This window comes from Heterodontus francisci, chromosome 33 (genome assembly GCF_036365525.1).
Source record: "Heterodontus francisci isolate sHetFra1 chromosome 33, sHetFra1.hap1, whole genome shotgun sequence".
Lineage (NCBI taxonomy): Eukaryota > Metazoa > Chordata > Chondrichthyes > Heterodontiformes > Heterodontidae > Heterodontus > Heterodontus francisci.
In genome coordinates this window covers 28814321-28839536 of record NC_090403.1, presented here as the reverse complement: position 1 = coordinate 28839536, position 25216 = coordinate 28814321, and the positions used below count along the sequence as shown (strand labels likewise).

Here is a 25216-nt window from a genome sequence, read left to right as displayed (position 1 = left end):
ATGCACCACCAGCAAAATATGAGACATGCTGGATGGACTGTACCTCAGAACTCATCCAGGCTCATGTCAAGTGTGACTTTAGGATACCAACTGTCTGCTCTATAATCATTCTAACTTCACAATGAGCCGCACTACATGTTTGATCTGAAGTCCCAGGAAACTGAATGGGTGTCATCAGCCAATACTGTGTAGGGCAGCTCCAATCTCCAAGGAGCCATTTAGACATGCACCTTTCAGATGCAAACAGTAGTGGACAACATCAAGATGAAAGAATCATGACAGATTCCTGGATAGCAAGTGTTTGGTAATTGTGTTCAGCTAAACATTTATCAGCTAAATCCCTTTCCGGTGGAGGAAGTGGAAAGGGGCATGTATGGTGATATAATTCGATATTACCGTGCACTGGGATGGAATACTCTCCACTTGCCTGGTTGGGTGCAGTTCGAACAACACTCAAGAAGCTCGACACCATCCAGGACAAAGCAGCCCGCTTGATTGGTACCCCATCCTCAAACATTCACTCCCTCCACCACCAACGCACAGTGACAGCAGTGTGCACCATCTACAAGATGCAGTGCAGCTACGCACCAAGGCTCCTTAGACAACACCTTCCAAACCCGTGACCTCTTTCACCTAGAAGAACAAGGGCAGCAGATGCATGGGAACACCAGCACCTGTAAATTTCCCTCCAAGCCACACACCATCCTGACTATATCGGCGTTGCTTCACGATCGCTGGGTCAAAATCCCGGAACTCCCTTCCTAACAGCACTGCGGGTGTACCTATCCCACATGGACTGCAACGGTTCAAGAAGGCAGCTCATCACCACCTCCTCAAGGGCAATTAGGGATGGGCAATGAATGCTGGTCTTATCCCATGATAAGCAACGCCCTTATCCCATGAACAAATAAAAAACTTGTGGAAACCCTGCCACTCTAGTGGAGAGCTTGCAATATCCATAGGGGCGGTTATGCACTGGTCAAGTCTAGCAAACAATTCAGCAGTAACTTGCTCAATTCCTTGGTATATATTGTTGATTGGCTCATGCTACAAATATCCCCAGATGTAGTCTGAACTGACCCTGTGGCATAAAAGTTGAGGGCAATGGTAACTTTCACACACACTGGCAACACAGTAACTCTGGTGGAAGTGGGTTCCAGGTCCAGGGCAAGCATATGGCACAAACTTTGTGCAACTAAAAGACTTACATTTACAAAGAGCCTTTCATCACCTCAGGACGTCCCAAAGTGTTTCACAGCTAATGGAATACTTTTTAAGTGTAGTCGCTGTTGTAATGTAATAAATGTGGCAACCAATTTGCACATAGCAAGGTCCCACAAACAGCAATGTGATAATCACCAGATAAAATGTTTTCAGTCATGTTGAGGGATAAATATTGGCCAGAACATCAGAGAGAACTCTGCTGCTCTTCTTCAAAATAGTGCCACGGGATCTTTTACATCCACCTGACAGGCAGATGTGCCCTCAGTTTAATGTCACCTCAGACAGCACAATGACTCCTCTGGTTGAGACAGCACCAACCTGGCTGTGTAGATGCAAGTGGGTCCCAGATACCTTTTGTGCTGACTGATCAACCATGCTTTGCTGACAGGACGTGAGCATCACTGGCCAGGCTGGCATTATTTGCCCATCCCTAATTGGCCTTGAGAAGGTGGTGGTGAGCTGCCTTTTTGAACCACTTCAGTACATGGACATAGGTACACCCACAGTAGCTGTTTGATACACTTGAGTGGCTTGCTCGGCCATTTCAGAGGGCAGTTGAAGAGTCAACCATATTGCTGGGGGTCTGGAATCACATATAGGCCAGATCAAGTAAAACCTAAGTGAACCAGATGGGTTTTCTCAACAATCTGGTAGTTTTATGGTTATCATTACTGGTGATTGCTTTTTAATTCCAGGTTTATTAATTAATTAAATTCACATTCCACCTACTCTGGTCAGATTTGAACTCATATCCCCAGAGCTATAGTTCAGGCCTTGGAATATTAGTCCAGGAACATTACCACTACACTGCCATTCCCCTTTTGCTCCTCCAACTAGTACAAATAGAGGGGAGTCCATAATGGATACATCACTGCCTCCTTTGCTGAATGACCCAAGTTACAAAAAAGTCTCACAACACAAGGAACTGCATTGAAACTACCAGCAAGTTTTGGATGAATAAAAGGAGAAAAAAATACTTCAAGCTATTAGTCAAAATTAATTTAATGATCCCAAGCAGGATCCTTATCAGTCTAAACTTAAAAAGTCATTGACCTGAAACGTTCAGTACTTTCCCCCCTCACAGATGCTGCCTGACCTGCTGAGTGTCTCCAGCATTTTCTGTTTTTATTTCAGATTACAAGCGTCTGCTGTAATTTGCTTCTGTTTCCCTTTAAGTCGGATTATGTTTGTCAGTAGCGCCTTACGTATCAGTATTCTCGTTGATGGGAGCTCCACAAATGGGAATGGTGGGAAATGAGATGGCGGATGCCATGGCAGCATTTGAATGTGGTTTACAGAGTGTGACAGTGTGTGGGGGGGTGGTGGAGGAGGTGCGGGGGCCATTGCGCTGTTTACCTCACTCCTCAAGGTGACATTTGAGGGGCATTGTTAAGAATTAGCATTTGGCAGAACCCCTCAAGACCCAAAAGGCACTATATAAATAAAAGTTGTTGTAGTTCCTTCAAATTGGGCAAAAACAGGAAAATCCAGCCTAATCCTGCATGCTGATAATATTCATAATCATGCTGAAATTAATAAAGTCCATTGGAGTTCTAATAATAAAAGGATTTGAGAGCATCTCAGTGGGGGTAATACACTGGGGGTAATTGCCCTGTTGCACTGGGCAATAGTCCAAGGATCACTTCAAACCTATTCTAGCCTGAATTAGCTGATCTCAACTGGGGCAACAAGTGTTCCTGTGTTAACAAGCCCCAGAGTCTCGATGACGATCCATATTTTTTTTGACTCTATTCTGTGACACTCCCACTGAAACTGCACTGGTTTGACCAACGTTACGGTAAGTTGCACAGGTGCATGGCCGCACAGCAGACTGAAAGGTACCGTGCAGGCCTTGTTCCGTATTAAGTACCGCATTAAATAAATTAAACTTACAGCGCATTGGAAAAAATTGGTCACGGAAAACAACAAAAATTTACAGGGAACAATGGTTTTGACATCACCAATGAGGACAGAGTGGGCTTGATTGCTGCATCCCCCACAGTCAACTTGCCTGCAGGCACTCATTATCTGGCTCACACATGAAGAATAACTACTCAGATACAACATCAGAGCAGAGAACTGCCAACAGCTGTGGAACCATATCCCAGCATGAAACAGAGGTAGGGAGGTAAAGAGAACAACATTGAAGAAAGGAAAGCAATTCATAATATTTAGCGCTGTTGTCTTAAAAATGATGGTACACTTCATTTTTGCAGTTAAATGAGATTCAGGCCTCATTCTGTCTCACGCACATACACAAAAGTACCCTGTGTGTCCATGGATGGATTCCTTTTCTTATGCACAGAGATCTCTGGTGACAGCTCACCATTAACCTTTTGAGCACCAACTGCCCTCCACAACTTCCAAACTCAGTGCGCTTTCAATCACACATCTGCAAAAGTGAGTCACAGCCTTTGAATTCATATTTATCTTATAACTGTTTTCCAGCAAAATCCCGTCTGGATTTCTGAGCGAGTCGGTGGAAATTTCCGCTAATCAGCTCCTGATGTCTCTTCTCTTTTTACTTGGCTACCTGTGGGAATGGAGTCGACTTTGATTAAGTACGAGTGCCCGGAGGTGAGAGCCTTTGAGCTCCATTGTTAATGTTTTTTTGGAGATTTTACTCTTTCATGTGGATACTCATTCTATCAGGTACCTGTGGGGAGATGCTCTGAAGCCTCTTTGGTTTGTTGACGTAGCTCTATGCATTGCCAGTAATAAAAAAAATGAATTGGGCCATCTAAATGAAAGACCCCCTCAGCTGTCTATTCAGGGAATGATTTCCCCAGCGACTAGAGTTTATTTTTTGCTAATATTCAGCACAGACACAGCAGGATAGAAATACTCCTTTCCCTGAGACTGGATATGGTCCATCAGAGAGAGTTTAATTACCCAGATCACAGTCCATTGTGCACCAATTAAAAGCCAGCTGTTTCATTGGAACCCTGGTACATTCCTACCAGAGGAAATAATCACAGGTGATGATGGCAACAGGAAACCATATTCTTCCTGCTTGAGAAAATTCCCCCATTGCTAGGTGGCCCTAACAACGTGCTTTCATACTGCAGCTCCAGCCAGGGTTTACAGAACTGAATGCAGGGCTTCACAAGTCAAGCAGACAGTATTTCTATTGTAGGCCAGTCAGGGCTGCCTCTTAACCCTTTCTGGGCTCCATTAGTTTCTTTGAACCAAAGTGAAACCAATTGATGAAGTAATACAGCAACCCAAATAGTTCATAATTTGTCAGAACTGTGTTATATAAAAAAGTTAAAATATTCAGGAAATCACCTGCCTCCTAGTCCACCTGTTTTCTGTATAAAATAATAAGTTTCCTATTCCAAATTACCATTACCTGGATCTCAAAACTGTGGAACTGCTTAGCTCCCTCACTGTCCTTCCCCTTTTGCTTAACTCTATCCTGTTTAACTTTGTCAGTTTCCTACCCCTTTCACTTAACTCCATCAATTTCGTCTCCCTCCCACTTAACTCTCACTTTCCTTTCCCTCCTGTTTAACTCTCTCTGCATACTTTTCCTCCTCTTTAACTCCGTCAATCTCCCCTCCCTCCTTCTTAGCTCCCTCAGTCGCCTTCCCTTCCTACCAACTACAGCCTTTTAAAACCAACCGTGGCATTTCTGATTATCCTGTCTTTTCCCAGTGCCACAGGCCTTAAGCAAAAAAAAAAAGCACGACTGACTGACTCTCATTGTTTGGGTTTCAGCCTGGCCTGAAGCTGTCTGCATATTTTGGAAAAAAACTGATATATAACTTCCGTCTCCAGGCTGATAGGGAGGCCAAATTTCTTCCAAGCAACTGAGAAATGGACCTCCAATCGAATTACACAGAACTTTACAGAACAGAAACAGGCCATTTGGCCCAACAGGTTGGTAATTTGTCTTACCAAATAGGTAAGTACTATCTATGTATCATAATTTCACTATACTTCAAAGCATGTGCTTAAATTCTCCACAATCTGAGCCAGGCCACCTGAGGAAGGCACAACGAAAATATACGAGATACTTGCCTCCAGGAGGAAGAGTTTATCTACTATCATGTACCTCCTAATGAGCCTAATGTCATATGTCACATAGTTACCAGTTGCAAAGAATGATTCGCAGAGACTCCATCAATGATTGCTTATCTTGATGGATGCAAAAATTCACTTGATTTAAGAAAAGTAACATCACCTTTGTGTTTATCGAGATGAAGGATGCCAGGGCTGTGACTTAGAACATCTTTGACCTTTTCCACATTTAATCTTTTCAAATTTTCTCCAATATCTAAATATTGTTAGGTCAGGTACAATATGGGTTGGATTTATGATAAAACTGTCTCAACAATATACCTCACTAGTAAGCTTCAGAATTTCAATTTCTCATACCAGACATTTTCTTTGAGTGACATTATGCCTTATTATTTGCAGTTTTATATCATGGACTGATGCTCATGACAAAGTAGGCTCTCACATCCCCATCTTCCCTCAATTCTCCTACCACCTACCTAGACTAAGGGCAATTTATTTACAATGGCCAATTTACCTATCAACCCCCATGTGGGAGGAAACTGGAACACCCAGAGGAAACCCACACAATCACAGGGAGAACTTACAAACACTGCACAGGCAGTACCCAGAACTGAATCCAGGTTGCTAGAGATGTGAGGCTGCAGTGCTAGCCACTGCGCCGCCCAATCTCCTGGTTCTCCCAATCGATTGTCATAGCTTCAGAAGATCAAATCCAGGATAAACCACATGAACATTTTCCACTGACCTTCAATCAAAGTTATAATAGCTAGCGTGATCGTGAGGAAATTCCAGGTCTGGTGGAGACTTTGATTTTGGTGCAAAATGAGTGATATTGGGTTAGATTCTAGTTATTACATCTCTCCTGATTTTGAGAGACATATAAAAGGAGGCTGATTAGATATTGTTCATTTTACACTATCGCGCAAAGTCAAAATTACCCCCAAAAAGTCATGATGAACTAGTGGCCCTGAGAAGGATGCTTCTAGATATATTAATGATGTTGACTTGGATGTGCAGGACACAATTTCAAATTTGCAGATGACATGAAACTTGAAACTATTGTGAACTGTGAGGAGGGTTTTATAAATAGAGGCATAGAGTACAAAAGCAAGGGAGTCCTGGTGAACCTTTATGAAATTCTGGTTCAGCCTCAACTGGAGTATTGTGTCCAATTCTGGGCACCAGTCTTTAGGAAGGATGTGCAGGAATTAGAGAGGGTGCAGAAACAAATTACTTGAATGGTTCCAGGGATGAGAGACTTCAGTTATGTGGATAGATTGGAGAAGCTGGGGTTGTTCTCCTTTGAGAAGAGAATCTAGAGGGAGTAGATAGAGAGAAACTGTTTCCATTGGCAAAGGGTCAAGAACTATAGGATGCTGATTTAAGGTGGTTGGCAACAGAACCAATGGTGACATGAGGAAAATCTTTATTACACAGTTAGTAGTTAGGATCGGGAATGAACTGCCTGCGAGTGTGGTGGCAGGCAGATACAATCGGGGCTTTCAAAAGAGAATTGGATAAGCATCTCAAGAGAAAAGATTTCTCGGGCTATGAGGAAAGGGCGGGAGGGTGGGACTAGCTGAGTTGCTCGTGCAGAGAGCTGGCTTGGGCATGACAGGCCGAATGGCTTCCTTCTGTGCTGTAAGCATTGTATAATTCTATAGATTGCTTGAAAATGGAGCCTGTTCTGCTAGCCATTTGATAAATAACATCCTGTTCTAAAATAGATTAAAAGCAAAATACTGCGGATGCAGAACATCCTGTTCTTTTGGACTGTTGCTCTTTTTAACTTTTAAATTTTTTATTTTTCACTTTTTACACTTGATAGTTCCAGTTACAAGCCTTGGCTCATTACCAGTGCTAAATCTGCAGTTTCCAAGCCAAGACCAATGTAACTTAACACAATGAAGCATATGGTCAGTAACAGAGCCCCCTTTTGGGGCTTTAAAGATGTGTTTCTGTTGTTCAGATTTCACAAGGGGTAGAGCACAGACCTAAGAACATCTTCCAAGTCTTTGCTGCATGTTCTGTCCTTCACCAGCAGCTTGGGATTTTCACAGATCGTTTGGAGAGCAACACTAACAGGAATTAGTTCACAGAAAGGACAACACAACAGCATAATAGCATACGCCCTCATTGTGAGTCGCCTTACTAAAAGAGGCGGGTGGCATGTCCAAAATGACATGTTTGCAGGGCATTTTTGAGGTATGGACAGTTGGCAAGCTAAGAATTTGGGCGTTAATGGAGATTTTGTTTGATCCTGTGAGAAAGTTGCTCTCATCGTTCACTGAAGCCAGTAAGTATGTTTTTCCTGCCTTTAGTCTGACGGGGAGCCAGCTTGATTTCTTCAGGGATGGTTCATTTTTCAAATTTTATGGTGTGTCTGCACTTTTTTGGCTCCAGCTGATATGCATCTCCAAAACCACTTTGTTTTATAGGGATAGAAGATCACTCAGACTAACTCTGAGAAAGCCTGCCAGGTAAGATTGAGCTGAAGCAATACAGGAGATCCGAATAAAGACCAGAACCCCTTTTCTGGGGCCCTGTTGACAAGCACAAAGACTACAAATAAAAACACTTGTGGCTGAGTAGCAAGAACAGAAAAAAACACAAAATCACAAGCAAGTGAAAGAATAAATTACAGTTTGATTTTTCATACAGGGAAGAGCAAAAATGAAATAAATTGGTTGAGTTCACTGAGTCTAAGGATGCAGAATTGCAAAGAGATTAAAGCAGAAGGAGAAGCTTTTTGATATCATGGTTTGCCCTTGTTTGATCAGGTTTGTTTTGATTCTTTTCCTTCCCGAGGTAGAATGGAGAAGGGAAGGCCTATTGAGGGAAAGGATGAATTGGGGGCAAACAGTGGAACAGGTCTTCAGGCTACAACATGAATAACACTCTTGCACTTCCCCAATGTCCTTACTGACAGATGCTCATGGTTCATCATTTTTCTGAATATCTTCTTCAAAAACATCTGCTGGAGAAGCAAAAGTTCTCACTAAAATGATTCTACTCTTCTTGATAGATACCTAGAGGACCTATAGCTACAATACTGTGAGGAGAAGGATTGATGTTCCCTCATCTCAGTTGTCATCAAGTATGAGGAGAAAGTGTGAAGGAGGGGTTATAGCTTTGGGCCAATATGAGGTGGATGTGAAATCCAATCCAGTTTGTTTTCTGCACAGTAAAACCAAGAACTTAAAGCAATAGGAACAAGAGCTTGGAATGTAAATCCCTATAACTCGTAACAACATTTTGAGGGGTCTTCAGTTTATTTTCTTGACAATATGGCCTACTTTTACTGAAGTGTAAACTGAACCCATACAAAGTAGGGTTGTCAACTTTGGTTGGATGTATTCCTGGAGATTTTATCACATGGCTTTCCCCCTCCATCCGCCCTGTCTGGTCAAACAGCCTTTCTTCTCATATCAAATAATTTTCTAACAAATAAACAAAACTGTTCAAAGAAAATGAAAACAAGATTTTATTTTAAATACCTCATTGATTTTTCTCCTGGGTTGCTTGCAGTGGTTTCTGGAGACTCCAGGACAATCCTGGAGTTGGCAACAAGTAGTGTTGTCCAACATTTTTTTGCAGCAATTTATAAAGAATCTGTGGTGATGCATTAGCTTATAATTCAATCCGTATCCCAAGATTTGTGTAATGAAACTTCTCCCCAGCATTTACAAGGTTGACTCCTAAGTCCTCTGAAAACTGCTGGCCAGACTCAGCGTTTAGAAGTCAACAAAAAAGATTGTACAAACTCAATGAAACAAGAGGACTTCATGGGAGAAAATGAGCTATGGCAGTGGCTGCAAAACCTATCAGCAATGTAACATTCCTAATGGATGTGGGTCTCTGGTTACAGTTTTAGAGAGAAAATAATCATACAAGTCTGCGGGGAGAACCAATACAGACGTTGGCAGACAATCAGCAGTAAATAAAAACAGGCACTTATATGTTACTACAGGGTAGAAATTACATTCAGCTCTGTTCTTGTATAAACACCTGCTGCTCTCATAGAAAATTCCTCTCCCTGCTATTTTTTCACTGGCAGGAACATAGGACAGAAAAAGACCATTCAGCCCCTCAGGCATTTTCTGCCATTCAGTTAGATCATGATTGATCTGTACCTCAACTCCATTTATCTTGGTTCCTTTAATACCTTTACTGCACGAAAATCTATCTTAGTTTTGGAACTTTCCATTGATCAAGATTCAACAACTTATTGGAATCAAGTTCCAGGTTTCAACGCATTTGGGTAAACCCATTTCAATTAATAAAGATAAACACAAATTCTCACACACTCATGCTTTCGTACACGCTGTCACATGCACTCTCACACAAAAACACATCCACCCTTATACATATTCACACATAAACACACAATACATACACACACACACACCAGTATGGACTCACACACACCGATCCAAATATATACTCAGACACACACACAGACATGCACCCTTCTTCACAGACCAAAAGACACTCACTCACACATGCAGGGTAGAGCTAAAGGGTTCACTTATTGTCAGGATGTGAAAAATGGTGTTCCCCTGGGATCTGTACTGGGCCTTAGCTTTTCACCTTATATAGATCAGTGACTTGGATGAAGTCTAAGAGCGAAGTACGGAAAGTCCTCATCAGGGAACTTCTCTTTGCTGACGATGCTGCATTAACATCTCACACTGAAGAGTGTCTGCAGAATCTCATCGACAGGTTTGCGGTTGCCTGCAACGAATTTGGCCTCACCATCAGCCGCAAGAAATGACAGGATGTCAGAAATGCTCCATCCATCAATATCGGCGACCACGCTCTGGAAGTGGTCCAGGAGTTCACCTACCTCGGCTCAACTATCACCAGTAACCTGTGTCTCGATGCAGAAATCAACAAGCGCATGGGAAAGGCTTCCACTACTAGGACCAGACTGGCCAAGAGAGTGTGGGAAAATGGCGCACTGACACGGAATACGAAAGTCCAAGTGTATCAAGCCTGTGTCCTCAGTACCTTGCTCTACGGCAGCGAGGCCTGGACAACGTATGTCAGCCAAGAGCGACGTCTCAATTCATTCCATCTTCGCTGCCTCAGGAGAATCCTTGGCATCAGGTGGCAGGACCGTATCTCCAACACAGAAGTCCTCAAGGCGGCCAACATTCCCAGCTTATACACCCTACTGAGTCAGCGGCGCTTGAGATGGCTTGGCCATGTGAGCCGCATGGAAGATGGCAGGATCCCCAAGGACACATTGTACAGCGAGCTGGTCACTGGTATCAGACCCACCGGCCGTCCATGTCTCCACTTTAAAGACGTCTGCAAACGCGACATGAAGTCCTGTGACATTGATCAAAAGTCGTGGGAGTCAGTTGCCAGCGATCACCAGAGCTGGTGAGCAGCCATAAAGGCGGGGCTAAAGTGTGGCGAATCGAAGAGACTTAGCAGTTGGCAGGAAAAAAGACAGAAGCGCAAGGGGAGAGCCAGCTGCGAAACAGCCCTGACAACCAATTTTTCTGCAGCACCTGTGGAAGAGTCTGTCACTCTAGAATTGGCCTTTATAGCCACTCCAGGCACTGCTCCACAAACCACTGACCACCTCCAGGCGCTTACCTATTGTCTCCCGAGACAAGGAGGCCAAAGAAGAAGAAGAAGAAGACTTGGATGAAGAAATGGAGAGCTGTATATGTAAGTTTGCAGCTGAGACTATGTTAGGAGGCACAATGAGTTATGTAAATGGGAGCAGAAAATGAAGATTAAGTGAGTTTTTTCAATTCATTCATGGGAAAAGGGAGTCGCTGGCCAGGCCAGCATTTATTGCCCATCCCTAATTGCCCTTGAGAAGGTGGTGGTGAGCTGCCTTCTTGAACTGCTGCAGTTCATGTGGGGTAGCTACACCCACAGTGCTGTTAGGAAGGGAGTTCCAGTATTTTGACCCAGCGACAGTGAAGGAACGGCGATATAGTTCCAAGTGAGTGGGCAAAACTCTGGCAAATGAAGTTCTGTGTGGGGAAGAGTAGGCCGCCTATTTTGGATCCAATAAAGACAAATAAGATTTTTTTTTAAATGGTGAGAAACTAGGAACTGTGGAGGAGCAATGGGATTTGGGGTCCATGTACAGAAATCACTAAAAGCTAGTGCACAGGTGAAAAAGTAATCAAAAATCTAATAGACTGGAGGGCTCTTTCTCAAGAGAACTGGAATACAAAGAGGTGAGACCAGAACTAATAAATCCAATAGGGAATTCAGGAGAAACTTCTTTACCCAGACAGTGCTCATACTCTGGAATGTGCTACCACAAGTAATTGAGGTGAATAGCATAGATGCATAAGAGAAATCTAGATAATCACACAAGGGAGAAAGGAATAGAAGGATATGCTGATAGGGTTAGATGAAAATGGGTGGAAGGAGGCTTGGGGGGAGCATAAAAACTAGCAGAAACCTGTTTCTGTGTTGCAAATAATATGCAGCTATGTAAATGCTGTTAAAATAATTCAAAGAGCAATATGGCACAAGTTCATACAAGAACATAACAGAACTTAACTTTTGCTCTCACAATTTCATAGAAATAGCCTACCACATTGAAAGAATGCGAACCCAAGATACAGTGTGGATCTAGTTGGGAATGGCTGACAGTGACTATAGGTAAATTCCATTGTGCTTGGAGTCCACATTGACATCTTCTGCCTGCAGGATTTCCCCAGCAGTGGATACTTCGACGTGACGTTCCGGAACGTGGCGGGATGCATCAAGTTCCTGAAGGCGTTCAAGGAGAAAGGGGACCAGGCGCCACTGTCGATCCTCACAGCGGAGCAGCTCTTCACGCTTCTGTCACAACGGGACCGGGTGGTGACGATTCACCTCTACAACCCCCATGTTCCGGCGGTGGATGTACTCACTTTTCTCGCCAGGTACGTCGAGGTGGCCGGCAGCAGCACTGATGTCAAGGACCCCTTTGGGATTTGGACCAGCAAGCGGCAGGTCAAGGTGACCTTGAAGGTCGATCCCAGTGGAGCCATCATCCACCCTCCCTCCAGCTTCGCTATCGGGGGAAGTCGAGGCTTCTTGGTCTATGCTGGGCTGCCCAGAGTTTGCCGCACCTGTGGCAAATCTGGTCACGTGGCAGCAAACTACAGCACGGTTGTTTGCAAGAACTGCAAGGAGGAAGGCCATCAGACCAAGGACTGTAAGCAGACTAAGTGTTGCAACTTGTGCAGTGTGGCAGGCCATCTCTACAGAACCTGCCCCAAACGCTGCCTCAGTTATGCTCAGGCGACAAGGTCCAAGGAAAGGCCGGGAGAAGTTTCGACGAAGGCGTATGGGGTTCCAAAGGAGACCAGCAACCTTCTCCGCAGTGAGGATCTTCAACCTGAGAAGGAGAAGGAAGGGGAGGCAGCTGAAACCAGCGACCCAGCACCTACCCTGCACCCGGAAACCCCTCCTCCACAGACAGAATCAATGGAGGAGGAGGCAGCAGATGGACAATCAGGTCAGTGGCAAGTGGTACAAAGGAAAACCACAAAGAAAAAACATCCAAAAGCGGAACAGGCCACCACCCAAACCAGTGGCAAGAGGAGGCTACCTTCTGAGAAAGACGACAACAGCTCCTCTTCACTGGACGGGGAAATGCTGGAACGACGGCCCCTTCAAAAGAGGCGGCAGAACTCCAAGGAGATGGAAGATAAAGCATCCCAGCCCCCGGGCACTGGAAGCTGTGATGGGCCCGGCGTGCACCAACCCCAAAGCGCCACACCAAACGACATGGCCAGCGCATCCCAGCTCCGGGACACCGAGAGCAAAGACGCGTCTGGCGCACCTCAGCTCCGGGAAGCCGGGAGCAGTGATGTTTTCGAGGTGGAACAGATGGAAGCAGCTGAGGACAACCCAATCCTCTTTGCCTACAAGAACCTCCCCCCCCCCGATGTCACCCCAGCGGAACAAACCCTGCATGAAAAACCAGGAGGGGTTTCTGAGTCAACTAATGTGAAACAGCTTGCTCACATGATGGGTATGCAGGAACATCCCGAAGGACTGGGACTAGCAAGGACAAATGGTATGGGAAGCAACAACTAACTTTAAAAAAATGGGTGTAAAGATTGCTTCCATTAATGTGCGTAGCATTAAATCTACTACGCGATGTGTTTCAACCTTGTATTACCTCACCAAGGTCAAAGCCGACCTACTGTTTCTGCAGGAGTGTGGAATACCACCTACAGGCAGTGGTCGCGATGGTGGTCCCACGGGCCATCGATCTGGTCGGGGGGGAATGATTGCCGTTCCTCCGGCCTGTGTATTCTGCTGCAGGGAGGTAACTTCACCATCTCCGAAGTTAAGGAGGTGGTGGGCGGTCGCCTCCTAGTAGCAGACGTAATGTACAACGACACTCCACTCCGGTTGATCAACGTGTACGCCCCGGTACAATGCAGTGAGTGGCTGACCGTCTTCCAGCAGCTCCCAATGCTGCTGGCGACGTCCAGGCCGGTCATCCTAGGCAGTGACTTCAACTGCATCATCGATGCTGCTGGACGATCCGGCAGTGACGCCAGCAAATTGGACGCTACGTCCAGATTCCTAATAGAAACAGTTAACGGTGCCAAACTGCACGACGTCTTCAGCAAACCTGCAGACGGAGCGCAGTGCAGATACACATGGTCAAGATCGGACGTATCTGCCCGTTCCAGGATTGACTTCCTGTTTGTGTCCCGTGCTGTCACGGTCGGATCCACCGACGTCAAGCCGGTGTTCTTCTCCGACCACTGCCTCTTACTGGCCGACTGTCACTTACAGGACGACCAGCGGGTTGGCAGAGGGACGTGGAAGCTCAATGCTACACTGCTGATCCCAGAGAACGTTGAGGAACTCAAAAGGGATTACAAAGGTTGGAGGACCGTGAAATCCCTGTTTGAGTCTCCAGTTCACTGGTGGGAAGCGATCAAGGAGAACATCAAGAGGTTCTTCATCCACAAAGGTGTTCAGAGGGCGAGAGAGAGACAGAGGGAAATGTCCCGACTCCAGAAAAGTATGCAAAATCTGCTCCGGTTGCAGTCAATGGGGGTCGAGGTCAAGGAGGACCTCCAAGAGGTGAAGAGCCAGCAGGCCTCGCTCTTTGCCACGGAGGCCTCCAAGATCATCTTCCGGTCCAGAGTCCGCTCCATCAAGCAGGATGAGACGTGCTCGCGTTACTTCTTCCAAAACGTACACAGAGAGAGCTCTGTTATCAGCAGCCTGAAGGAAGAGGATGGCTCGGTAACGTCTTCACAGTCCGACATACTAAGGATCAGCAAATCCTTTTATGCTGGGTTGTATGACGCGAAGCCCACAGACAGCAGAGCCTCCCAGTTCTTCCTGTCATCTATCACAGAGGTCTTAAATGACAGCAGGAGGGAGAGACTGGACAAGCCGCTAACTCTGGACGAGCTGACAAAAACCGTTGAGTCCTTCGAGACGAGTAAAACTCCCGGAAGCGACGGCTTACCGGTCTAGTTGTACTCGGCCCTGTGGGACTGGGTCGGCCCGGACCTGCTGGAAGTATACGAGAGTATGCTCCTGGCCGGCAGCATGTCAGAATCCATGAGGAAAGGCATCATCACCCTCATTTACAAGCGGAAGGGGGAGAGGGCAGAAATCAGAAATTGGCGGCCCATCTCACTGCTTAATGTTGACTACAAGATTCTGTCCAAAGTCATAGCCAGTCGAGTCAAATCTGCTCTGGAGTTGGTGATTCACCCTGATCAGACCTGCACTGTACCCGGCAGGAAGATCTTTGATAGCCTCGCGCTACTCAGGGATACGATCGCCTATGTACGAGACAGGAGGGTGGACACCTGCCTCATCAGCCTGGACCAGGAGAAGGCTTTTGACAGGATATCGCACACCTACATGATGGACGTGCTTTCCAAAATGGGGTTTGGGGTGGGAATCTGCAATTGGATCCAACTGCTCTACACAAACATCAGTAGCGCAGTCTCAATCAATGGGTGGGAATCGGAAAGTTTCCCGATCAAATCTGGAGTCAGACAGGGCTGTCCTCTCTCCCTGGTCTTGCTTGTTTGCTGTATTGAACCCTTTGCTGAGTCTATTAGGAAGGATGCGAGCATAAGAGGGGTGACAATCCCAGGCAGCGGAGGCACTCAGGTTAAAACCTCCCTGTACATGGATGACGTCGCTGTCTTTTGCTCGGATCCGCTGTCCGTGCGCAGACTGATGAGCATCTGCGACCAGTTCAAACTGGCCTCGGGAGCCAAAGTTAACCACGGCAAGAGCGAGGCCATGTTCTTTGGGAACTGGGCTGACCGATCCTTGTCCCCTTCACCATCAGGTCAGATTACCTGAAGGTGCTGGGGATATGGTTCGGAAGGGCTGGGGCGTGCACCAAAACCTGGGAGGAGCGAGTAGCCAAGGTACAACAAAAGTTGAGCATGTGGGGGCAGCGATCTCTCTCCGTTGTGGGTGAGAACCTGGTCATCAGGTGCGAGGCGCTCATGTTGTTGCTGTAAGTGGCGCAGGTCTGGCCCATACCCCATTCCTGCGCTGTGGCGGTCACCCGAGCCATTTTCCACTTCATCTGGGGATCTAAAATGGACCGAGTCCCGAGGGACACGATGTTCAAATCTCTGGATAAGGGCAGGAAAAACGTACCCAACGTGGCCCTCATCCTGATGACCACCTTCGCGTGCGGCTGCATCAAGCTGTGTGTAGACCTCCAGTACGCAAACTCCAAGTGTCACTACGTGCTGAGGTTCTATCTATCCCCAGTGTTGCAAAGGATGGGCCTGGTCACATTGCCGCGGAACGCTCCATGCAGTTGGACCGTGCCGTACCACCTATCCTTCGTGGAGCAGTTTCTGCGGGAAAACACCTTTGACCACCGATCCATCAGGTGGTGGTCTGCACGGAATGTCCTCAAGGCCCTACGGGAAAAGGAGACGGTGGATCATGTCGGATGGTTCCCCGAGCAGACCGCCAAAGTCATTTGGCGGAATGCCTTATCACCAGAACTTTCAAACGAGCACCAAGATGTAGCTTGGCTGGTGGTGAGAAGGGCCCTCCCCGTCAGATCCTTCCTGCATGCCCGAAGTCTCGCCCCCTCCGCGCAATGCCCCGCGGTGGCTGTGGTGGGGAAGAGACCGTTGCGCACCTCCTCCTGGAATGTGTCTTTGCAAAGCAGGTGTGGAAAGAGATGCAGTGGTTTTTGTCGAGGTTCATCCCAAGCAGCTCTGTAACACAGGACTCTGTGCTCTACGGGCTGTTCCCAGGGACGCACACCGAGACAAACATCAACTGCTGCTGGAGAACTATCAATTCGGTGAAAGACGCCCTTTGGTCTGCCCGAAACATGCTGGTCTTCCAGTGCAAAGAGTTGTCCACGACCAAATGTTGCAGACTGGCACATTCCAAGGTCCAGGACTACATGCTGAGGGACGCACTAAAGCTTGGGGCAGCCGCAGCAAAGGCTCAATGGGGAAAGACCACAGTGTAAGGTCCCCCCACCAAGCTGAACTGAGGGGCTGGATCCATGGGAAACCCCTCGAACTGTATTGGGAAAATTTTGTGTGCTGTAAATGTAAAAATGTAAAGGGCATGACAATGAAATGGAAGGGTTGTGAGGCAACTCATGATTGTATAGAAGGAAACTGATCACCTTTGCACTGTTTGTATTTTTTGACTTGATGCTGTTTTAAACTGTTTGGGAATGTAATTTTTACAGATTTTTATGAATAAAGTATATTTTGGAAATAAAAAAAAACATTGACACATCAGTTGTACTACAGTTATGATGAAAGGTCAATGATCTGAAACTTTAACTCTGTTTGCCTCTCCATCGATGCTGTCTGACTTGTTGAGTATTTCTAGCATTTTCTGGGGTTTTTTCAGTTATACTACAGGTTTTACACAGTTTTAACTTCATTACAACACACAGTATGTAGCGTGACACTGGCGTGTGAAGTTGCCAAACTAATGGTATTCACATTTTAACAAGCAATATGAGAGGTAGCTTTAAGAGCCCCAGTTGAACACAATTTGGGCAGCCTTAACCTGAACAGCCTAACTCATAACTATGTAACTTAACACTGTAACTTAACTGGTCAGCCTACCTGAGAAAAGGAAGATTGATATGGGAAATGGGAATGTGTTTCTGCACACTGCTTTGGCTTTCCTCCAACTGCATGTTGACTTTTTCATTTTTTTAAACCTTTTTAGTGCTTGTAGAGAATTGTCAGCCCTCTACCAGCATTAGAATGTAACCTTTATGTGCAGAGCTTTTGTTTCCTTAACCAGAGAGCAACATGGAACTCAGCACTGCCAGCAGCTCAGTACAGTGTTAGCTGGCGGAGACTGTATTTAATACTTATAAGGAAATGATCAAGTGATTTAATTGAGAGGTGTAAAGTATCAGAATATTCGCGGGTCTGATGCATTTTGCCACTAATCATAAAAAAGTAGAACTTGCATTTAAATAGCATCTTTCATGGCTTCAGGACATCCCAAAGTGCTTTACAACTAACTTGACATGGTGTAATGTAGAAAATGCGGCAGCCAATTTGCACACAGGAAGGCCCCACAAACAGCAATATGATAATGACCAGTCTTAGTTATGTTCATTGAGACACCAGAGAACATTCCCCTGTTTCCCTTTCGAAAAACAAGCCATGAGATCTTTTACATCGACCTTGGAGGGCAGATGGGGCCTTCGTTTAACATCTCATCCAAAGGATGGCACCTCCAACCGTGCAACACTTCTCAGCACTGCACTGAAGTGGTAATTTACATTTTGTGCTCAAATCTCCAGAGTGGGCAGAACCCACAACCTTCTGACTCAACATTGAGACTGTTATATCCGAGTGATGGCTGAATTTACATCAAACACAAAAGTAATGCAAGTTAAATGTGAAAATTTCCCATTACATGGAATGGGCACATTAATGGGTAATTGATAGTTATAACCCTTTACATATCCCTGCATGGCTTCATATTCCCCTTCACCTTGGTGTGGTCTTCATTCATTGTACATTTCAGGGCAATACCATTCACAACATCGGAGTCTTTCCACAGAAGATTTCCATGACAGGCTGTCAATGGGGCAAAACATTTCTGTCACTTGATTATGTGCAACTAATCAAAATTAACTGAGGCATCTTGATGCCAGCTGCAAATTCAGCCACAGTTTATACATGCAGAGTATCATATGTCCGTGATGCTTTGATATTGGGTTTTTACAGTGGATATGCTTCGTGGTTAACTGGTGATTTGGCTCAAAACTGCTTTCACACTTGTAGAATTCAGAAAAACAGACAAAAAAGGCAGGCAGGAGCAGACCAGCTGACCCATCACGCCTGCCACACATTCCTGGTCGCAGGATCATCAGAACAAGGCACTTCCTATAGTTTGCATGTCATATCCTGTGAGAGACAAAAAAAAAGGAGGAACAGGACCAATCAGGGAAAAAAAACTTCAGAAAATTCCTCTCCAACCCCCTCAGATGATCGAAACCTATCCAGTGGATCAAACTGACCATATGTATATTAACTGTTAATTTTTCTATATATATTCTCTTACTAATACAGTAGGGTGGAACTGCAGGAAACTATAGTGGGAACAGATATCACACAAACCTTAACTTAACTAACAGCGTAGGCTGTGCAGTAAAGATTGGGAAAATAGTACTGGGGCATTGACAAGATTAAGTTTCCCAAGTGCCAACCCCACTTCAACAAGATAAACAAGTTTTGTTAAAGGACTGCACACAATGCCCACTTCCCAGTTCTGATGAAGGACCTACACCCAAAATATTACCCTGTGTGTTCTTTTTTCAGATTTTGAAAGGACAGCTGTGTATTTCCAGAATTTTCTGTTTTTATTTCATATTTCCAGAAATTGGTTTGCTCCAACAATCTTATATCAGCAATGCATAACTCTGAACTTGAAATGTAGCAGGTGATAAGCTTTGGGAGAAAGCTCTACAGGCAAGAGAAGAAACGTTGTATTCTGTGGAAACATTTCCATGGAAAGAGTGTTAAGGTCCAGCCTTTATGTCTCTTCCATAAATAGTGGAGGTTTGGCTTCAGCTCCAGAAATCCTTGTGCTGCTGCTCCATATCTTATTGGCAGATCCACTTCCCTGATGCTGAGGGCTTTGATATGGGGTAGACCATCCTCACCAGACTGGATGACTTTGGACTGTATTCAATCTAGGAAAAAGAGGTGAAATTTGTTCACCATCTGCTCAAGAGAGCTACACAGGAATACTCAACTGATGCTGTAGTGTTTGATTGATCTGGGTTTGATTGTATTAGTCTGTCCACTTATCTGTGTTCACTGTATTTGATTGCTTATGCCTATAGGTGGAGCTGAAGAGATAAAAGTGAAACTAAAAGACACAGCTAAGATCTTTACAGAAAACACACTGACTGCAATGAGGAGACATGTCCTGAAATCATGTAAGAACTGTTGTAGTTTAAAGTGCTGTAAATAAACCAGTTGGTGATTTAATACAAGTGTGATATCTGCATTGCTCTGAGATAAATCAGATATACATACCATATCCAACAACCCGGCATTAACACAACAGATGCCTAGCTATTTTTAAAGACTGGCATCTTTGAATTAGTGCACCAAGAGGATGCAGAGGAAAATGGCTGCTGCCAGCCTCAGGCAGGCTCGAGTTGGGTCCACTGCCTCTGAGACAGCTGAAGAGAAGGACCAAATTGTTTAAAAACGTTAAACAACATAAAGTTGTATAATTGATTGTACTCCTTAACTGGGCCTTTTAAAATTTAACTCCCGCACATCATAACAACATTAGACCTCAGGAATGTGCTGGCTCTCCCTGCATCCAGCATTGTTATAGCAATAATGATATCAATTTAACCATGCCCACCCATATCCAGACATATTCAGTGAACTCCGTACCTTCCAGTGGAAAATTCTCAACCAAAATCCACATATGCTTACTTTATAACAGGAGTCATGCGGTAGTGATCAGGGGCGAAAGCCTTGGCTGAATTCTTTCCCTTTCTAGCCCAGATCTATTGAGGTTAGAAAGTGGCACAAGGGCTTATTTCCTTCTATAAAGTGAAAAATGTCAAGATAGTTTCTCTGTGAAATTTTTGATTAACATCAGTAAAAACACAAATATACCCAATGATAAGTGCCACACTTGGTGCTCAGTTGTACCTGTTATCCCTTCTTTTTCTTCTTTAAAGGTTGCCCCTCCGCAACATCATCAACAAGCATTGGGTTAAGCTCCTGTATGCTGACGCCACCCAGCTCTGTAACCACCTCAACTCAACAGCCATTACTGGCTGTTGGACAAGCTTATTTGTCCAACTTCAAGTCCTGGATAAGACAGAATTTTCTCCAACTTAACATTGACAAGACCAAAGCCATTATGTTTATCTCCAAGAAAAACCCCTATATCCCTGCTCCAAGCTCCATTCCCAGCCCAGGCTGTTTTCTCAGTTTTAAACTGATAATTCCTAAACTTGGTGACCTGTTTAACCCTCAGCTGAGTGTCATCCCTCAAACCCTACTGATCAACAAGGTCGCTTCACAACATTGTTAACCTCTGCCAATACTTCTCCACTGCTGAAACCTGGACTCACCCTATTGTTACCTCCAGACTTGGCTTCTACAACACTCTCTGTGCCATCCTAAACTCCACCTACATAAATTCCAACTTCTCCAAAACTCTGTTCTGCTCTATTTTCCAATTATCCATCACCCTTCCATCCCACCTTCTCAAGGGCAATTAGGAATGGGCAATAAATGCTGTTCTAGCCAGCGATGCCCACATTCCTTGAACGAATAAAAAAAAAACCTCTCCCTGAACCCCCATCACTCCATCCCCAGCTCATTAAACTACAAACATACGAAAACAAAGAGCAGGAAAAGACCATCTGGTTCATCAAATCTGCCTCCATTTACAAATGAGTCTAGAGCCTTGCCACAGCATTTCTCTGCAACCTCCTCTCGCCCGACATCACAGCTGATGTGAAATGGTACTTGTGGATTGTTAACTGAACACTAGATGGCCCTCTGATGGGAATAAGCACATTGCAGCATCTCTAAGATATCTCTTGCATTGCTTTTGTTATTTATCCCAATATAATTTCTACCTTGATGCAGTTAGGTTCCTGTATCAAATCTGCTCCAATGGTATTAATCCTAGCATTCACTTTACTGTTTGATTTGGTGTATTAAAATATACAGTAATGGATGGGTAATTTCCCAATACCACAGCAACAAAAAAGGAAGTAAATCTGTTCCTTCCATTATGAGACATGAAATTACTGTTACGACATACCCATCTTCTGAAAACTGTTGTGGTGGATTTATATAGATAATGGCAAAATTCAAGTAATGTGACCTCTTATAGGCACATCCCTAACCTGACTGCTATTAAATGAATTAACGGTTGTGACGCAATGAGTTATAGCCTGTAATATAATCTGTAGTTCATGATTTCATCTGAATCCCTTGGTCACATTACACCCTTTGTAACACACTCCAACCCAGCTGTTATTCTATATGTAATTAAATGCAGCCCAAAAAGTTTCCCACAAGCACAAATTATGTTCAGACTCAAAGCAGAAAGACTGATGGAGCGTGTTTAGTATCCTGTGGCTTGGCTATAAAATTATCCAGTAGGCTAGTGGCAAATTTAATACACTGGATGCTTGATTGTCTAACATAGCGGAGAGTTATGTCTATTCCTGCTGTATAGGAATTAGGATAGGCCTCTTTTTTCAAAGTTCGATGGCTGGCAGATCTCCAATACTTTGCCCAAATAGCCATTCTCCATGTGTGAGTCCAAACAGTCAACAGCAGCCAACTGTCTGGCCATGGTGGCCACAATCAAATACAATCCCGTCCTCGCTCAATATCCACACAAGCAATTTCCACATGTAGATTAAGTAATGATCAAAAATGGGAACACGGGCTGATTTCTTTTCTCCTCTCAAACCCAAAGGGCACTGAGGCCAATTGTAGGGCTCTAAAGATGTCTTTGGCCTGCTCCAGTGTTCCAGTGAACATCGACGCAAGCTCAAGGAGCAGCACCTGATCTTTCAATTAGGCACTCTACAGCCTTGCGGACTGAACATTGAGTTCAATAACTTCAGAGCATGCCTGGCCTTTTTTTAAAACTTTATTTTTTAACCATGTGCCTGCTTTTCATGCAGTCAGAGCTGCTCATTATTCCACTATTAACACTCTCTCTGGACTAATGCTTTGTCTTTCACCACAAGCATTAACAAACTATTTGCCTTTGTCCCAGGACAGCTTTGTTATTTCATCTCCCTCTGCCTTATAAAACACCTTCCCCTTTGTTCTCTCCCCCACTCCCCACCCCTTCACTTGCTTAAAACCTAATTCTTTTCTGATGAAAGGCCACAGACCTGAAACGTTAACTTTGCGTCTCTCTCCACAGATGCTGCCAGACCTGCTGAATATTTCCAGCACTTTTTGTTTTGCTTGTAGGGCTCTCAATCCTGCCTCAGCTGAAATCAACTAACTCAAACCAGACCAGGGATTGAACCCAAGGCTTTCCTGGGCTGTACCACAACAGATGGTAAATTAATCCAACACTCTACTGAGGGAAGTCAGAACAGGGCTTTTTTTGTATAGCACAGTCTGAAACCCTTAATCATGTGGAATCTTTTAGAAATGGTGCTGGGAATGCAAGCATACACCTCAAAGTATGACAACTATTATAATCAGATAACCTCCAGCCCATGTCAGAGACACAGCTCTGACACAAATGACTTGGAAATAAAAATAGGCCTACACCCTGCAATGGCTGCCACACACCTAATCAGCCGTAGTTTACAAGGGAAGAAAATACTTCATAAGGTGGAAAGTATGAGAGAATTCAATGAGCTAGCGAGAATAATGTAGAGCTGGAAATGGATCACACTATAATATACAAACAGGAGACAGAGTCGGGTGGAGTAAAGACTGATTGAATTCTGTATGGTAGAGTTTTGTTCTCACATTTTGCAGTGCCATCCGATATCTTCAATTACATTTCAATGTGCAACATACCCCCAGCCAGCTATTATTCTCTGGAAAAAATTGAATCCCCTTAATTAGATTACAGTGTGTAATTCTGTCCCTGGTTCTCAGAACTATCTGCTCCCCTCAATTAGAGTTTTGGAGTTTCTGAAAAATTTTAAACTGTTAAGCGGGCCCAACAAGTCCATATTTTAAAAGTGATATCTATTTTCCTTTTGATTAATGTGGCTTTTTAGAAATTTTCATCAGCAGACAACTATACTCAAGTTCCATGGCCTACCTTATTCTGTCTTGTATCTGGCCCTTTCTTTATTTTATGGTACTGCTCTGTCACTGCTCTACATTGTTCTCTCTCGCATTTGCTGACTTTTTGCACATCATCCACATTACTAAACAGTTTCCCCCACAACCCTCCCCCGCTTCCCCACTTGAGTACTTGGTTGAATATGTTTGCAGCAGCCATTACAGAATGTTAGACCTCCTTTGATTTTATAGTAGTTCATGTAGGAGCCTAGAGTCTGGAGGAGCCAGCTGCTGGAGGTGGCTGTACATGAGGGAGGATGCTCTGTGGAATAGTTTCAAAAGTTCAGTGGTCACAGTCGACCGAGAATTCTGAAAGGTTGCACAAGCAGCTCCTTTCTTCCACATGAGGTTCAGACATGTCTTGGGACTGGAAAACAAGTGACTAACCCGAGCTTTTACTGCTCCCCATGCGCTGAACTCTGATATTCACAGCCTCTCATTAATGGTTGCCAGATGATGTCGAACAAAACTTCAGAAGCTGAAATGAGGCCCGACTCTCTACTGGGTGAAAATACATGCATTAAAAAGAAAACCTCTATTACATACAAGTAACTGGATGCCATGTATTGCTTTCCAAAAAAAAATCTGTATCGGGTGAATATGTTCCTTAAATATTGGGCAGATCAAACCAATCTTATCTCTTTCAATTACAGAGATTTCCTACAGAATGCTTCACTCAGCACAGACTGCCTGACAACCACCAGAATATAGCCGTAGAGAGAAACTAAATGGATTGTAGATTTTAACACTTTGCAGCTCAGAACTTCCCTTTCCCCATCAAGAGTAAAGGCACTCACACCCTTGACTGATCGTCTGTCTTCTGCAGCTTCCTTTACTTGTTTGACTAAAGTTCCAGTTATCTTCCCCACCACTCACCTCAACATAATTTTCAGTTGTTAAAATATAGCACTAAAACACTGGATGGAGATAAAGCTGCTATTGTTTGAATTTGCTCTTTTTAAATATCCCTAACCATGGCTGGAAACTAATTGGGAAAGATAGTTTGCAGCAACACTTTGTTTATCTGTCCTCAAACCATGAGTTCTCGCTCCAGCCTGATGGGATTCACAAGGTGCAACCTCACTCTTAAAAATGTTCCTCCACCTTCATTTCCACCCACATTAAAAAAAAAGTCTTTCCTATTCTTTCTTCTCTGCTGACTCAGGTTCGAATACAGTTCCATAGGCTCTTGCTGGCCCACTGGGAATTCACTTCAGTTGCTATCTGTGAATGTAGACTGTGAGGGCACAATTTTTAGCCCCCACCAGGGCTGGAAACAGAGGCGGGGTGGGGAGTGGTGGGGGGGAAGTGGAATATCGCGCAGCTGGCCTGAATGCTGGGTCCCCACCCCTGGACCATTTTTACACCAGTGGCGGGTAGCCAATTGAACGTAATTAAAGGCCGATTGAGGCCTTTTGAAGGAGGCCGACTGGGATTTTTCAGTTGGCTTCCAGGTCCCCGCAGGTGGTGGGGAACATTTTAGCTGCCTGGCCTAAGGCAGCCTCCTGGCAACAGACCGAGCGAGCCAGCACTCCAGGCAGGCTTAGAGGCCCTGTCTGCCTACCTGGGTGCAGCAGCTGCTGCAGGCTGCCCTGTGGAGGGGCTCCCCACACAATAGTGGCCCAGGCTGCAAAGGCCATTTTTAAATTTTAAATTGAAAC

At 44.7% G+C, this 25216-nt stretch overlaps 1 long non-coding RNA gene across 1 annotated transcript; it reads left to right on the top strand.

The window, feature by feature from the left end:
* Positions 1-7237: 7237 nt before the first annotated feature.
* On the top strand, positions 7238-19662 carry LOC137347911 (uncharacterized). Its single transcript, XR_010969042.1, has 3 exons — positions 7238-7543; positions 7686-7727; positions 19583-19662. It is a non-coding gene; the product is annotated as an uncharacterized lncRNA (long non-coding RNA).
* The last annotated feature ends 5554 nt before the right edge of the window (positions 19663-25216 follow it).